This window comes from Somniosus microcephalus, chromosome 6 (genome assembly GCF_052327205.1).
Source record: "Somniosus microcephalus isolate GS21.2 chromosome 6, FLI_Smic_1.0, whole genome shotgun sequence".
Classification (NCBI taxonomy): Eukaryota; Metazoa; Chordata; class Chondrichthyes; order Squaliformes; family Somniosidae; genus Somniosus; species Somniosus microcephalus.
This window is the reverse complement of record NC_140992.1, coordinates 84,979,729-84,995,796: the sequence shown is the minus strand read 5'-3', so window position 1 is coordinate 84,995,796 and position 16,068 is coordinate 84,979,729. Positions and strand designations below refer to the sequence as shown.

Below are 16,068 nucleotides of genomic sequence, written 5' to 3'. Positions count from 1 at the left end.
ATATCGTCCCCCCCCACCCTTCCAGGAGCTGAGGTCGTGGTTGCGAGTAGGTCACCCTAAGTTGGTCCAGTTCAGGCTTTCCAATCGTCGCCCCCGCCGGTTGCTGGGGAGAGTCAACGATTACTTGTCCTACAGGCCACCATGTCAGTAGTGATTTGAAGTGCCTGCTTCTGGTTACCTGGCAGAGTGTGAGTAACTTCCTGGGGACTAGTGTGGTCAGGAAAGGGTTTTATTTTGCGGATGTTAACCCAGAAGTAAAATCTGTGATGTCGTATGAGACCACCGCCGCCTCCAGGATCTATTTTAGCTGGGCGAGAGGAATAAAATAGGAATCGTCAGTTTCTCTGCACTATTATTAAATGTAATAAAATTACCAACTCGCAGTGAGAAATCGGTTAATTTTTCCTGGGCTATGTAACTAATCACAGCGAGTGAAGTAAAGGGTTTCTTATGTCATAAATTGGATAATTTTGCAATATACTGTATATAATTTTTTTTTTTTAAAGTCTAGTGCTCATGATTCAGTTTTTTAAAATATTCTCAAGATGTGGTTGTTGCTGGCAAGGCAGGATTATCACCATCCTGAATTGCCCCGAGATAGTGGTGGCATGCCAGATCCTTGAAGTTTTTTTTAGAATACATCAGAAGGCAGTTAAGAGTTGGTGTGGGTCTGGAGTCACATATAGGTCTACCGGGCAAAGATGGCAGGTTTCCTTTCCTAAAGGACATTAACAAACCTGTTGGGTTTTTATAACAATCCAACAGCTTTGTGGCCACTTAAAAAAACCTGATACCAGCTAGTATTTCCAGAATTTTTAAAACTGAATTCAAATCCTCAAACTACCATGGTGAGATTTTAACTCATGTTCTCTAGATTAATACTTGAGGCCTCTGGATTACTAGTCCAGTAACATCATTACTACACTACTGTACCTGTCATTCCCAGTTGGCCATATGGCATTATTGGTGTTTTTGAGTATAACACTATGTTGAATTTAAATATAAAGTTAAATGTATGTCTTTGTCAGCATAAAATGAACAATTATTTATTGTGATTGCCAACAGATTGGAATTATGTATTAACCTATAGCTGTTGAATTTGTTTAGGAAGGCACATATTTTATCATTTATTTCCCTGAAGCATGGACTCCTGCTGAGGTATAGTTCCATGGGTGCACACTATTAGGAACTTGCACTAGACAGTGTGTTACTAAACTGTTAATTTACAGGGGTAATCGCAGCTGAGCCATAGCCTATCCTCACCTGATACTCTGACGTTTTTCAGCAGGGGTCACTGGATAGTGATGATTGGCTGATCTTCTTTCCATCTTCCCAGCCTAGGGCCACTGTAGGTAATTGTAGAGCCCCATGTTGATGGAGTAGGCTCGAGGGGCCGAATGGCCTACTCCTATTTCTTATGAACACCTTAATATACAATTTATTTTAAATGTTTTAAAATGAAAACTCTATTTTCTCCTGTTTAGTTTTCCTCTGTAGCCATGCTTTTTAAAGCAAAAGGAAAGCAGAATAGTCTGGTCTGTGCCATTTTCTATTTTTACATTTAATGTGACAGGAAGTGCACTTGTATGGAGCAGGATCACGACTAGCTTTTTTACTCTTCCTGTCCCCCACCCCACCCCACCCCATGGTGAAAAAGATGCTCTAGCTAAAAGCTAGTGAAATTTATAATTGAGGAGAATCTGCTCAATACATTCTAGATTGGGACTGAAATGAGTTGATGAAGAAAAGAGGGGTACATCTGTGTTGGGGAGAAAAAGAAACCTAGCAAAATATAATGTGGGTTGGTGTATAGTTACTATTTATGCTGTGTAGGGAATTGTGGGGGGAAGTCATTGCTAAGGGGTGAGCATTATGCCCCCTCTACTCATCATGGGAGCAGGCCGCCAAGGTGGGTGGAGATCTGCTCCAGGTTTTTATGCTCGGAGGGGAGCGGGGTGGGTGATTGTTGAATGTGGATTTGTGGTCTGATCCTAGAATTTCTGCATGGAGGACAGGGGGGGGACAATTTTTTTTGTCAATCAGGGCTATTCTGCTCTGAGCAGCCGCTGGGGGATTTTGTGTATGTGGTGGGGGAGCTTGACGGGTGAGCTGACTGTGGGTTATCATGTGATCCTGAAATTGCTGCCTGGTGGAATTGGGTGCTAGCAGTGGGTTTGTTGTCTGACCCAGGATTTATACTTAGTGGAGATTGAGTCATGATTACTTCTTCAGCGAGGGTGGAAGTGTTGGCTCAATTTTTGCACAGAAGGGGACAGGGGTTGTGATATTTGCTTGGGGTGGGGTTAGAGTTGGACACAATTTCTGCTCATTGGAGGGAAATTGTTGGAGAGGGTTGAGTTTAATGCCTCAGGTGTTGTGCTGCATTTTGCTGGCTCCCATTCCAATTCATTGGCTTTTCTAATGTTCATCTCTGGCCCAGTTATTGTGCTTTGCATGTGTACAGTCTTCTGCTTCACAACGGTCTGTCCTTATGATTTATTGAGAGCCAGAGTAGTGTTTTTGGAACACAGTTGTCATGAATGCTCAGCTGTCCACTTTTACAATCTTCATAGATGTACTCTGATAGGCCTGCTTTCACTTTCTCACATTTCATGTTGCTCAAAAGTCAGACCTCCTATGTTGCTGTCTGTTCGCTCTACCGGTTCCTGAGAGGCCGTAAACATGATTTTAAAATATTTTATATATATATTTTAAAAAGCAGTACTTGAGGATTGTTACGGTTCAATTTGCGGTGGTCATCTAATGTTGGCTGCTGCCCCTTGTACTGTTGTGTAATGTTATGTTTACAGTGGTACCTACAAGCGCAGTACCTATTGAAATCTTGAGACCAATGACAACTTGCATTTATAAATTGCCTTTAATGCAGAAAAAATGTCCCAGGGTGCTTCACAGGCATTGTAAGGAAAAAATGAATACCGAGTCAAAGATGTTGATATTAGGAGGAGTGACCAAAAACTTGGTTGAAGAGGTGGGTTTAAGGAGAAGGAGCTTGGGCAGGGGCCTAGGTGGCTGAAGGAACCAATTATTCAGATGAAGGGGGAGGGGGCGGTGCACGAGGCTAGAGTCCGAGGAACAGAGAGTGCGGGCGGGCGGAGGGGAGTTGGAGGGTTGGAGAAGGTTACAGAGATGGAGAGGGATGAGGCCACTCGCCATTTTTAATATATAATATGACTTTCTTCAAAAAGCATGCTGTATGGAGTTGGAAATAACAAGACTGGAATTTTTTTTTAAAATGGAAAATTAAATACTCACACTGGTAAAAGCCTCAAGAAGAGAGACTGGAAACAAGTACTACAAACATAATTTTTAAATATGCACTATTGGAATAATACAGGAGAAATCCAGAAGGTTGTATTACACTTTGCCCTGTAGCATAAAACAGAAATGTACAAGCAGTTGTAGATTAGCTGTACCATGATAGTATTTAAATGGATGGTGAGGTTGGCTTTTGCTCTGTTTTTTGAGAGATGTGTAATACTTCACATGTAGGCACAGAGATGAGAGAAGAAATAGAACTATCCAGAATGAGTGTTAAACAGGAAGATCACCGTTACAAATTTGGGACTACTGTAGATATTTTCTTGGGTTCAGTGGTGTTGGATCACTCCCTTAAACGGATTGAGCACCTACTTTTATGGAAATTGAGTTTCACTGCCCTATATCTACTTGTGTGGTAATGGGACCCAGGAATGCAACAATGAACCTCCTTTGTGATCTAGATTGGATTTTCATATCTTATGCACTTGTACTCCTTCAATCTCTTCAAAGGCAGACTGCATTAACACTGGGTGAAGTGAAGTTTGGTTCCAATCATAAGCTGCTTTATTCCACAGTATGTAAACCACATAGAACAAGGACATCAATGAGAACTGCTTGATAAAATCAGTGACTTTTGTTTGCATGCAGTTACAAAAAAAAATGACTGCTAGTGGGTTATCTATCTCTCTATCCTGTTATACCACATCGGGCAGTGGTTTTCTCCCTTCACAGCCTTCTGCTGCTCGAGTCCCACTTAGTGTCTGTTTTGATTTTTAAAAGCATTTCTCACAGACCCCAAAGAGATCAAAAAAGGTTTTTAACACTCAGGGGGAAAAGTATCCTTCTGAATAACCAGGCATGGCTAACCACCTGTCCATTGTGTGGGTCTCAGAGATCTTCTAAGTTTGTATTATAGTTACCATTCGTCTGCCTACCAATTCACAACTTGGCATGGGGCTGTCCTGGGAAGCCAAAGATACACATCTTAACATAGATCATCTTCAAGTCCTTTCCATGAGAAAGTGGGTAATGAAACACAAATCATGGCATTCACCAATGGAGTTGCTTGTTTAGACTGTTTGTATATACTTGCTTTCTTCATTCCTTCTTCTTATCATTGTTCTTTTTGTCGGTCTTTATTTATGTCTCATTTTATCTAATTAACTACCCAGATATAATCTTATTTCTTCTCGGATCAGCCCATACATATTATTTCTGCAAATTATATGTGCACGATTTTACAGGAAGTCATTTATGAACATACAAAAATGACAAACAGGAAAAGATCAGCTGGTCCATCAAGCCTGCTGAAGCATCATGACTATACACTTCCTACCCCTACCCCCTGCAGCCATTGTAATCTCCTGGGAGAGGCAAAAAAACAGGAAAAAAAACCCAGGGCCAATAAGGGAAAAAATAAATCTGGATATTTCCGCTCTGATCCCCTCTGGCGATCACAGCCAGTCCAGGAGATCACATTGACCATGTGTATGTTAACTGTTAATCCACTTACCTTTTATATGATCCGATCTCTGCCCCAGCTCCCTCTTAAAGGCGTGCATAGAGTCCGCACACACCACACAAGCCAGCAAGCATTACAGAGGCTCGCAACTCTCTGGGGGAAAAATGAGCCGCCTAACATCTTGCCTGTTCCTACTTCTGCATAGTTTAAATGCATGTATCCTGGTCCTCTCCAATCTGTCAAACTGGAAAAAATCATCAATCAATAGGCACTGAATCCAGCCCTTTCATTACATACCTCTATCAGGTTGCCTCTAAGTCGTCTAAGAGTAGGCATAGTTGTTTACAGTTACAGTTTGGCAAGAGAGATTCTGCAACAATTAGATTCTATGAATTGTGAGTTTAATAAAAAGTGAACAAATTGTAATATTGGTTCTTTTGTCACTTTATCGCTCTATCTTGATCTGGTTACGGGAGTGGCCATTGATGCTAGACCCAAAACAACTAGCATGCACACCCAAAAATGTGACAGCCTTCAAAGTTTATACTGTCAGCTGAATGGACAGAGATATAACGGGAACAGTACCATATTTAAAATACTGGTGATAACGTGGTATAAGACACATCCCATCAAACAGGAAGCTGAAACTAGTGTTTGTATTACAGAATGCGATATATGATTTAGATAGTGTGTTACAGAATGCGATATATGATTTAGATAGTGTGGTTGTATGAATGAATTGTTGGAACAAAATTGTGTCTTCTATAGTGGACGCTCCATCAGCACTGCACGGTCAGAAATGCTGTAAGAACTTACCAGCTAATACTGACCTATTCTGATCACTTTGAAAACATATCTGGTCCCCCATTTTCCTCTACCTGAATTGAAAATCATCTTTTTAATCTAAATTTTGTTTGATTAAAAGAAGAAAATATTTTCAGACATTTTAACTTTGTTTTAAGTTCTTGCACAATTACTTATTTTGCTTCTTGCAAAGAAGTTGCAGGTATCCATTTAACTTTCCTTCCCTCTATTTTCGTGGATCTCTCCCTGTATTATTCCATATCATCTTGTTTATCCATGGCCGTGATTTCTGCAGTTGCATTCTTAATGGATTAAACACCATCTCGAGGGGTATGAAACTACTACAACAACAACACATAAGAACATAAGAAGTAGGAGCAGGAGTAGGCCATACGGCCCCTCGGGCCTGCTCCGCCATTCAATAGGATCATGGCTGATCCGAACCTAGACTCACGTCCACTTCCCTGCCCGCTCCCCGTAACCCCTAATTCCCTTATCAGCTAGGAAACTGTCTATCTCCGTTTTAAATTTATTCAATGTCGCAGCTTCCACAGCTCTGAGGTAGCAAATTCCATAGATTTACTACCCTCTGAGTGAAGAAGTTTCTCCTCATCTCAGTTTCGAAAGGACAGCCCCTTATTCTAAGATTATGCCCCCTAGTTCTAGTCTCACCCATCAGTGGAAACATCCTCCCCGCATCCACCCGATCAAGCCCCCTCACAATCTTATGTTTCGATAAGACCGCCTCTCATTCTTCTGAATTCCAATAAGTAGAGGCCCAACCTACTCAACCTTTCCTCATAAGTCAACCCCCTCATCTCCGGAATCAACCGAGTGAACCTTCTCTGAACTGCCTCGAGAGCAAGTATAATCTTAAATATGGAAACCAAAACTGCACGCAGTATTCCAGGTGTGGCCTCACCAGTACCCTGTATAACTGAAGCAAGACTTCCCTACTTTTATACTCCATCCCCCTTGCAATAAAAGCCAAGATTCCATTGGCCTTCCTGATCACCTGCTGTACCTGCGTACTAACTTTCTGTGTTTCATGCACCAGGACCCCCAGATCCCTTTGTACTGTAGCACTTTGCAGTTTCTCTCCATTTAGATAATAACTTGCTCTTTGATTTTTTCTGCCAAAGTGCATAACCTCACACTTTCCAACATTATATTCCATCTGCCAAATTTCTGCCCACTCACTTAGCCTGTCTATGTCCTTTTGCAGGTTTTTTATGTCCTCCTCACTCACTGCTTTCCCTCCCATCTTTGTATCGTCGGCAAACTTGGATATGTTGCACTTGGTCCCCTCCTCCAAATCGTTAATATAGATTGTAAAGAGTTGGGGTCCCAGCACTGACCCCTGCGGAACACCACTAGTCACAGATTGCCAACCCGAGAATGAACCATTTATCCCAACTCTCTGTTTTCTGTTAGATAGCCAATCTTCCACCCATGCCAGTATATTACCTCCAATCCCGTGATTTTTTATCTTGTGCAGTAATCTTTTGTGTGGCACCTTGTCAAATGCCTTTTGGAAGTCCAAATACACCACATCCACTGGGTCCCCTTTATCCACCCTGTTTGTTACGTCCTCAAAGAATTCGAGCAAATTTGTCAAACATGACTTCCCCTTCATAAAACCATGCTGACTCTGTCCGATTAAATTATGCTTATCCAAATGTCCTGTTACTGCTTCCTTAATAATGGACTCCAACATTTTACCAACCACAGATGTTAGGCTAACTGGTCTATAGTTTCCAGCCTTTTGTCTACCTCCCTTTTTAAATAAGGGCGTTACATTAGCAGTTTTCCAATCTGCCGGGACCTTTCCTGAATCCAGGGAGTTTTGGAAAATTACCACCAATGCATCCGCAATCCCTACCGCTACTTCTCTCAAGACCCTAGGATGTAAGTCATCAGGTCCAGGGGATTTATCCGCCTTTAGTCCCATTATCTTACCGAGTACCATCTCCTTAGTGATTTTAATCGTGTTTAGTTCCTCCTCCCCTATAGCCCCGTTTGTCCAGTGTTGGGATATTTTTAGTGTCCTACTGTAACACCACCACAACTTGTATTTATATCGTGCCTTTAACTTAGTAAAACATTTCAAGGCGCTTCAGAGGAGCGTTATCAAACAAAATTTGACAATGAGCCACATGAAATATTCGGGCAGATGACCAAAGCTTAGTCAAAGAGGTAGGTTTTAAGGAGCGTCTTAAAGGAGGAAAGAGAGGTGGAGAGGTTTAGGGAGGGAATTCCAGAGCTTAGGTCCTGGGCAGCTGAAGGCACGGCCACCAATGGTGGAGTGATTAAATCGGGGATGCTCAAAAGGCCAGACTTGGAGGACTGCCGATATTTCGGAGGGTTGCAGGGCTGGAAGAGATTAGAGATAGAGAGGGGCGAGGCCATGGATGGATTTGAAAACAAGGATAAGAGTTTTAAAATTGAGGCGTTGCCTAACTGGGAGCCAATGTAGGTCAGCAAGCACAGGGTGATGGGTGAATGGGACTTGGTGCAAGTTAGGCCACGGGCGGCAGGGTATTGGATGACCTCAAGTTTACAGAGGGTAGAACGTGGGAGGCTGGCCAGGAGTGTGTTGGAATAGTCAAGCCTAGAGCTAACAAAGACATACTATAAACTAGGGTTTTGTTCATGTCATTCGGGGGTCAACATTTCATTATTTTACAAAAAATGTAAGCTTATACATCTCCTCCCCAGCACATTCCTATGACATATTTGCCAAATTCCTTTTTTTTAAAAAAAAAGATAAATTTAATCTGATTTCACAAATCAACAAGCAAGAGTTTTCATCTGTTCAATTCAGTTGGCTAATTTTCAGGTCATGTCTTCTGACAATGTATGTTGGATTAAATTAAGAATTCAGCAGCTTTCATATCAAACTCCGTCAAAACTATACCATATTTTATCAATCTTGGTTTTCATAACATTGATAAGTTGATATTTTGTTCGGCCATCACACTTTCCATAATCTCCCCCATAAATTGACAGGTAATGTATATTTTTGAAAAGGGTGCATTCATAGGAGATTGATGGGTTATAGCTAGTAGTAGTAGTAATGATGATCAAACTGCTTCATAAAACTATACTTGGGATTCTTATCAACTCAACTTATAGTGTGTACCTTATAGCAATCAACAGCCTGGATTTTGTGGTCAGTGGCAAAGGGATGGTGCTCGCCGCTGACCTTGCAAAAAGCCGCCCACAAAGATTTAGTGGGTTCCAGAGCGTAGATTTCCTCTATTCCAATGTCACTTTGAATTTGTCACCATTTATAGGGGTTTTGTGGCGTCCTGATTTAACAAGGCTTAACATTTTCATTGGTGAAAATAGTGCGTAAAAAGTTGAAGTTCATGTCAAATCAGTGATTCTGTGTTGATTGCATCTGCGAAGGCTGCAACAGCACACCTTGTGGCTCCCCTAAAGGCTCGAGGTTCCTACCTTTCTTCCTCCCTACCCCCTCTCTGGAGATAATCACTCGTTGCTCATTAGACAGCTGATAGGTGTGGGTTTGAGCTCTCATTAGGTGTACAACAGGTACCAGGACCTCCTCACGAGTGGTATGGTGAAGAGCACAACGTCATAAAACTGCTGTCTCTTTGCAACTCAAATATGGCAAGTACCAAACCTTTGTTATGAGTTTGTTTTGAAACCTAGCCTCCAGGTAACAACTTCCAGTCACTGCCTCTCAAGTCTCTGAGCTTTTTCCCTTCAGCTATACAATAGACATCTGCCTTCAACATACTGGAATAGCTTCCATAGGATAGCTTGCAGCATGCCAGCCTTCTGTGTCCAAATATTTAATCATTGAAGCAAATATTACAAAATGCAATAATATTTAAACACTGACCGTATAAGCCTTTTTGCCATTGTCGATTTTTCAAGCAAATTTCATCTAATGTTGGGGAGATTAGTATAGCTGTTGCAGACTTGGAGCATAATTTTCTTTTTGCCATTACATTTGTGCTAAGCTTGATAGCAAACTAATAATTTACAGTTCAACTTTGTTTAAAAACAAGACTCCAATTATTTTAGTTGGTGTTAAAACATAAAAGAGCCTTATATCAATTTTTTTGTGCAAGTCTATAAAACTAATCATTGCTTTAGCAAAGAGGAGATGCAGGCAGCTAAGGATAAGTAAAGAAACAAGATGTTTCTGTCTGTGCCCTATGGTAATTGAGGTTAAAGTATCTGGAGTTCTGGAGTATCTTCAAGACCTTCTAGCATATGGGAACACTGTCTCATTAGCAGTATTTTTAAAGAGGAGGGATTTTTTAAAAGTTCAGCTATATATAGTGTTTTAAGGAAAGTAATTTGGCAACATCCGAATAAATCCTGTGAATTTTTACATATACCATGTTATTTGTTACCCAAGTACTGCAATCTTGCATAAGAATGCAGTGTAATTACTGCTTCTGAGTAGGTTTGAACGATAACAAATTCCTATTGATAAATTGAGGACCTTTCATTCTCAAAATCCTTTTTTTATAAAAAGGAAATACTTGAGTACCAGCTGACTTGGTAAACTATAAATTATTGGATTGAGGTGACACAAGTCAAGAAAATTAAATTTCAAGGTTTATATTCCTCTGAATAGAGAAACTGGATTGCTATTTCTATAATAAGAACATAAGAAATAGGAGCAGTAGGCCATTTGGCCCTTCGAGCCTGCTCGGCCATTCAATAAGATCATGGCTGATCTTCTGCATCAACTCCACTTTCCCGCCCTAGCACCATATTCCTTGATTCCCTTAGTGCCCAAAAATCTATTGATTATCTGTCTTGAATATACTAAACGACTGAGCATCCATAGCCTTCTGGTGTAGAGAATTCCAAAGATTCACCACCCTCAGAGTGAAGACATTTCTCCTCCTCTCAGTCCGAAATGGCTGACCCCCCTCACCCCCTATCCTGAGACTATGACCTTTAGTTCTAGATTCTCTTGCCAGGGGAAACAGCCTCTCAGCATCTACCCTGTCAAGACCTCTCAGAATTGTATATGTTTCAATTAGATCACCTCTCATTCTTCTAAACTCCAAAGAATATAGGCCCATTCTACTCAATCTCTCCTCATAAGACAGCTCTCTCATCCCAGGAATCAATCTGGTGAACCTTTGTTACACCTCCTCTAAAGCAAGTATATCCTTCCTTGGGTAAGGAGACCAAAACTGTACACAGTACTCCAGGTGTGGTCTCACCAATGCCCTATATAATTGCAGCAAGACTTCCTTACACTTGTATTGCAACCCCCTTGCAATAAAGGCTAACATACTATTTGCCTTCCTAATTGCTTACTGTACCTGCATGTTAATGTTCTATGATCCGTGTACAAGAACACCCAAATCCTTAATAAGGGCACAGCAGTCATCATGGGTGACTTTAATCTACATATAGATTGGGCCAACCAAATTAGTAACAATACTGTGGAGGAGGAATCCCTGGAGTGTTTACGGGATGGTTTCCTGGACCAATATGTCGAGGAACCAACCAGAGATCAGGCCATCTTAGACTGGGTATTATGTAACGACAAAGGATTAATTAGCAATCTTGTTGTACGAGGCCCCTTGGGTCTGAGCGATCATAATATGATCGAATTCTTAAGATGGAGAATGAAGTAGTTGACTCGGAGACTAGGGTCCTCAATTTAAATAAAGGAAACTACGATGGTCTGAGGAGCGAGTTGGGTAGGATTGATTGGAGAATGGCACTCAAAGGGTTGACGGTGGATAGGCAATGGCAAACATTCAAAGACCGAATGGATGAGCTACAGAATTTGTTCATCCCAGTTTGGCATAAAAATAAAACAAAAAAGGTGACTCAACTGTGGCTAACAAGGGAAATTAGGGATAGCATAAGATCCAAGGAGACGACATATACATTGGCCAGAAAAAGCAATAATCCTGAGGATTGGGAGCAGTTTAGGATTCAACAAAGGAGGACAAAGGGATTAATTAAGAAAGGGAAAATAGAATATGAGAGTAAGCTAGCAGGGAACATAAAAACTGACTGTAAAAGCTTTTATAGATATGTGAAGAGAAAAAGATTGGTGAAGTCAAGCGTAGGTCCCTTGCAGTCAGAATCAGGGGAATTTATAATGGGAAACAAAGAAATGGCAAACCAACTAAATTCATACTTTGGTTCTGTCTTCACAAAGGAGGACACAAATAACCTCCCAGAGATGCCGGGGAACATAGGGGCTGATGAAAGGGTGGAACTGAAAGAAATCATTATTTGTAGGGAAATGGTGTTAGGAAAATTGATGGGACTAAAGGCCGATAAATCCCCAGGGCCTGATAATCTACATCCCAGGGTACTTAAGGAAGTGGCCCTAGAAATAGTAGATGCATTGCTGGTCATCTTCCAGAACTCGATAGACTCTGGAACAGTACCCATGGATTGGAGGGTAGCTAATGTTACCCCACTATTCAAAAAAGGTGGTCGAGAAAAAGCTGGGAATTATAGACCGGTAAGCCTGACATCGGTAGTGGGGAAAATGCTAGAATCTATTATAAAAGATGTAATAGCAGAGCACTTGGTAAGCAGTGACAGGATCGGACAAAGTCAACATGGATTTACAAAAGGTAAATCATGCTTGACTACTGAAATTTTTTGAGGATGTAACTGGTAAAATAGATAAGGGAGAACCTGTGGATGTGGTGTATTTGGACTTTCAGAAGGCTTTCGATAAGGTCCCACATAAGAGATTAGCGTGCAAAATTAAGGCACATGGGATTGGGGGCAAGGTATTGACTTGGATAGAGAACTGGTTGGCGGACAGAAAGCAAAGAGTTGGAATAAACGGGTCGTTTTCCGAGTGGCAGGCAGTGACTAGTGGGGTACCGCAAGGATCGGTCCTCGGACCCCAGCTGTTCACAATATATATTAATGATCTGGACGAGGGAATTGGATGTAATATCTCCAAATTTGCAGACGACACAAAGCTGGGTGGGAGGGTAAGCTGTGAGGAGGATGTCGTGAAACTCCAGTACGATTTGGACAGATTGGGTGATTGGGCAGAAACATGGCAAATGCACTATAATGTGGATAAATGTGAGGTTATCCACTTTGGTGGCAAAAACAGGAAGGCAGATTATTATTTGAATGGCAATAGATTGGGAGAAGGGGAAGTGCAAAGAGACCTGGGTGTTCTTGTGCACCAGTCGCTGAAGGTAAGCATGCAGGTGCAGCAGGCGGTTAAGAAGGCAAATGGTATGTTGGCCTTCGTAGCAAGAGGGTTCGAGTACAGGAACAAGGATGTCTTGCTACAGTTGTACAGGGCCTTGGTGAGACCGCACCTTGAGTATTGTGTGCAGTTTTGGTCACCTTGCCTGAGGAAGGACGTTCTTGCCATGGAAGGAGTGCAGCGATGATTCACCAGGCTGATACCTGGGATGGCAGGAATGACGTATGAGGAGAGATTGTGTCGATTGGGCTTATACTCGCTGGAGTTTAGAAGATTGAGAGGGGATCTCATTGAAACTTATAAAATTCTGTCAGGCCTGGACAGACTAGATGCAGGAAGGATGTTTATGATGGCCGGGGAATCCAGAACCAGGGGTCATAGTCTAAGGATAAGGGGTAAGCCATTTAGGACTGAAATGAGGAGGAATTTCTTCACCCAGAGTGTGGTGAACCTGTGGAATTCTCTGCCACAGTGGGCGGTGGAGGCCAGTTCATTAAATATATTCAAAAAAGAGTTGGATATATTTCTTAAGGCTAAAGGGATATGGGGAGAAGGCAGGGACAGGGTACTGAATTTGGATGATCAGCCATGATCTCATTGAATGGCGGAGCAGGCTCGAAGGGCCGAATGGCCTACTCCTGCTCCTATCTTCTCTGTTTCAATACCAACATTTACTATTCTCACTTCAGATTAAAAATGCAGATTTTTTTTTTAGTCATCTACTATTAGAACTCGGCTAAATAAGATACTTCAAGTTTGATGTCCATTTGTGCTGCTTATTCCTTTGTTGTGGGTGTATTTAATCGTACTGCATGATGTAGGTCCAAAAGACGACAATTATGATGTAGGGGCCAGCAGGCTATATAAATAGCGGGAAAATGTACCACCCGATATACATATTTGCAGTTACCTTTATCTTGAGACACTTTATTCCGCCTACTGTAGCTAATTACTGTTTAACTAAGAAGTGGGGAATAAAAGTTACTCTGATTCTCTAAGTATAAATAAATAGTTGCCACTCCCGTTGTCTTGAGTTAGCAGGAACTTTACCTGCGATGTTGGAGGTCCACGTCAGTGCAGCCATGTGTGCAGGAGCTGAGGTTCTGACGGCTGTAATAAACAATCTGAGCGTTGATTTGCTGTTACTATAGTTACCAATCAAGCCCCTCCTGCTCGTGGTTTTTCCACTCAATATAAGGGACACGAACTGAAAATACAAGATCGACCTGGCTTTACCCCAAGGTAGTTTTTAAGTATTCATTTGGAGTAAATGTAGTTTCTCCCGTCTCCCTCTAAAACAGCCCTGAAGTTATTTTTTGATAACCTGGAAGTGTATTGGCATGATTTATGAACATTGCTGGGGATTATTTGCAGTAAATGTGTGAGGTTTAAATAAAATTGACAATGTACGTAGACATTTATTGAGATCATGTTGGGTGTAAAACGCCTCTAGCGGACGCGTGGCGGCGGTGCTGTGTCCGGCGGCAGTTGCAGACCGATTTAAAGGTGTTTATCTCTATCTCTAGAACTTAAATCGACAGACAGCCAGTTTAGAAACAATCGCATGAGGTTGTCTTCAATTGTAAACTGGTTAGCTCTAAAATAGATGGTTATAAATAATTATCGAATTAGAGGCTGGATCCCTATAAGGACTCTACTTTTCAGAAGTTGAAAACGTTAATAAGTCAAATTGGATGCCTTTGGTTGTTCAGTGAGTACCAGGGGTAATGAAATAACAAATGATGTCGTTATACATTCGTGAGGCTCTCTGGCATTGTTTCGGCTTAAAGAAGTATCCTTTAGCTATACGAAAAGTCCTCATTAAACTGCCTCTCCTGTTAGAAATGCAGAATTTGGCTGGTTGCTAATTTAAGGGATATAATGAGGCTGAACAAAGAGAATATTAGATATTTGTACCAATCAAGTGGGCAACAGAGACGTGAATACTTTTTTTTGTTCAAAGACACCTCACTTTTATAATTTATTCCAGTATGGATTTAAACTTATTTCCTATAGTAGTCTCAGGTCCCAGAACTTGAGACTTGAAACCAAAGTCCCATCTTCCCCCTTAAGTAGACATAAAAAATCCCATGCCACTATTTAGAAAAGAGTTGGGGGGTTCTGCCAGTCTTGTTGCCAACATCTGTCCCTCAACCAACACCACCAACATCCCCCCCCCCCCAGTTATATGGTAATTTATCTCATTGCTGTTTAAGAAACCTTGCTGTGTACAAACTGGCTTCTGTGCCTCTCTACATTACAACAGTTGACTACTTCAAAAAGTACTTCATTGGCTGTGAAGTGCTTTGGGACATCCTAATGATATGATAGGCACTGTATAAATGCAAGTTCATTTGTTCAATGATGAACATTTCAGATCTGAAGTGCAAATGATCAATTAATGGATCTAATCATGTATAGTTTGCTGCAGTAAAAATATATCAATCTCTATATCTGGCATGTGCTGTGTCCACTTGCTCTTTTAAATTAGCAGTTCATGAAATTATGTTAATAAATTTAGCCCCTAATGTTTAAATAATTGAAATGTGGTTAGCTGTTTAGACTGATGCTTCTCCTACTATAGGGAAGGTGCTGACTTGTGCAGCCAATAAACCCTGCTGGAAAATCAGTCGGGGTATGGGACTTACATTAGGGCTATTATTATCTGTCTCTTCAAGCCATCCTCTTGATAATTACACGGTGTTCATTGTGGGTGTCCTTGCTTTTTCATCAAATTGGAGTGCTATTTATAGCTCTTCAAATCAACAATTGAGAGTTTTTGGTTAAACCAGAAATTAGTGGAATCTTGCCATTTGTCTTTTTGGGTGGGGTAGAGAATTGAATTTTGGGGTTTATTAGGTAAATGATATTTAAAAGCTACAAACGTAATATCAGGAAAGGTGAAAGGTTATCACTAGCTGCATCATTGGCTAATGTGAAAGTTTAGTTAGCAGCGCATAAGAAAAAGTTATGACGCTTATCAATGCATGTCCATCTAGTTCTGTAACTTGGTTAGCCTAGCATCCAATTGCATTTTGAGTGCCCTTAATGTCTTTGACTCTGCTACCATAGCTAGTAGGTTATTCCAAATTTTTATTATAGAAATTATAGCACAGAAATAGGCCATTCAACTCACCACACCCATCTCTTTAACTTTTCCTACCCTTCCTTTATCACCTTTTTGGTAAAGCTACTTTCTAACATTAATTTCAAATTTCTTTTTCAATAATTTAAATTTATGTCCTCTTATCCTACCAGTCTGACTTGCCTTGAAGTAATATTCAGGCTCAACTTACCTACATACCTTTTAATACTTTATATA

The 16,068-nt window shown here is 41.0% G+C and overlaps 1 protein-coding gene across 5 annotated transcripts in view; it reads left to right on the top strand.

Moving 5' to 3' along the window:
* The window catches only part of acsl3a (acyl-CoA synthetase long chain family member 3a), a 145,646-nt gene that overhangs the window by 5,061 nt on the left and 124,517 nt on the right, over nt 1-16,068 (top strand). The window contains exon 1 of one of the 5 annotated variants that reach the window (XM_085990482.1): nt 27-188. The exons of the other annotated variants lie outside the window; for them this stretch is intronic. The gene's annotated coding sequence lies outside the window, so the exon portion shown is untranslated. Of the gene's footprint in view, nt 1-26; nt 189-16,068 lie in introns of those variants that run through there. 5 annotated transcript variants of the gene reach the window in all.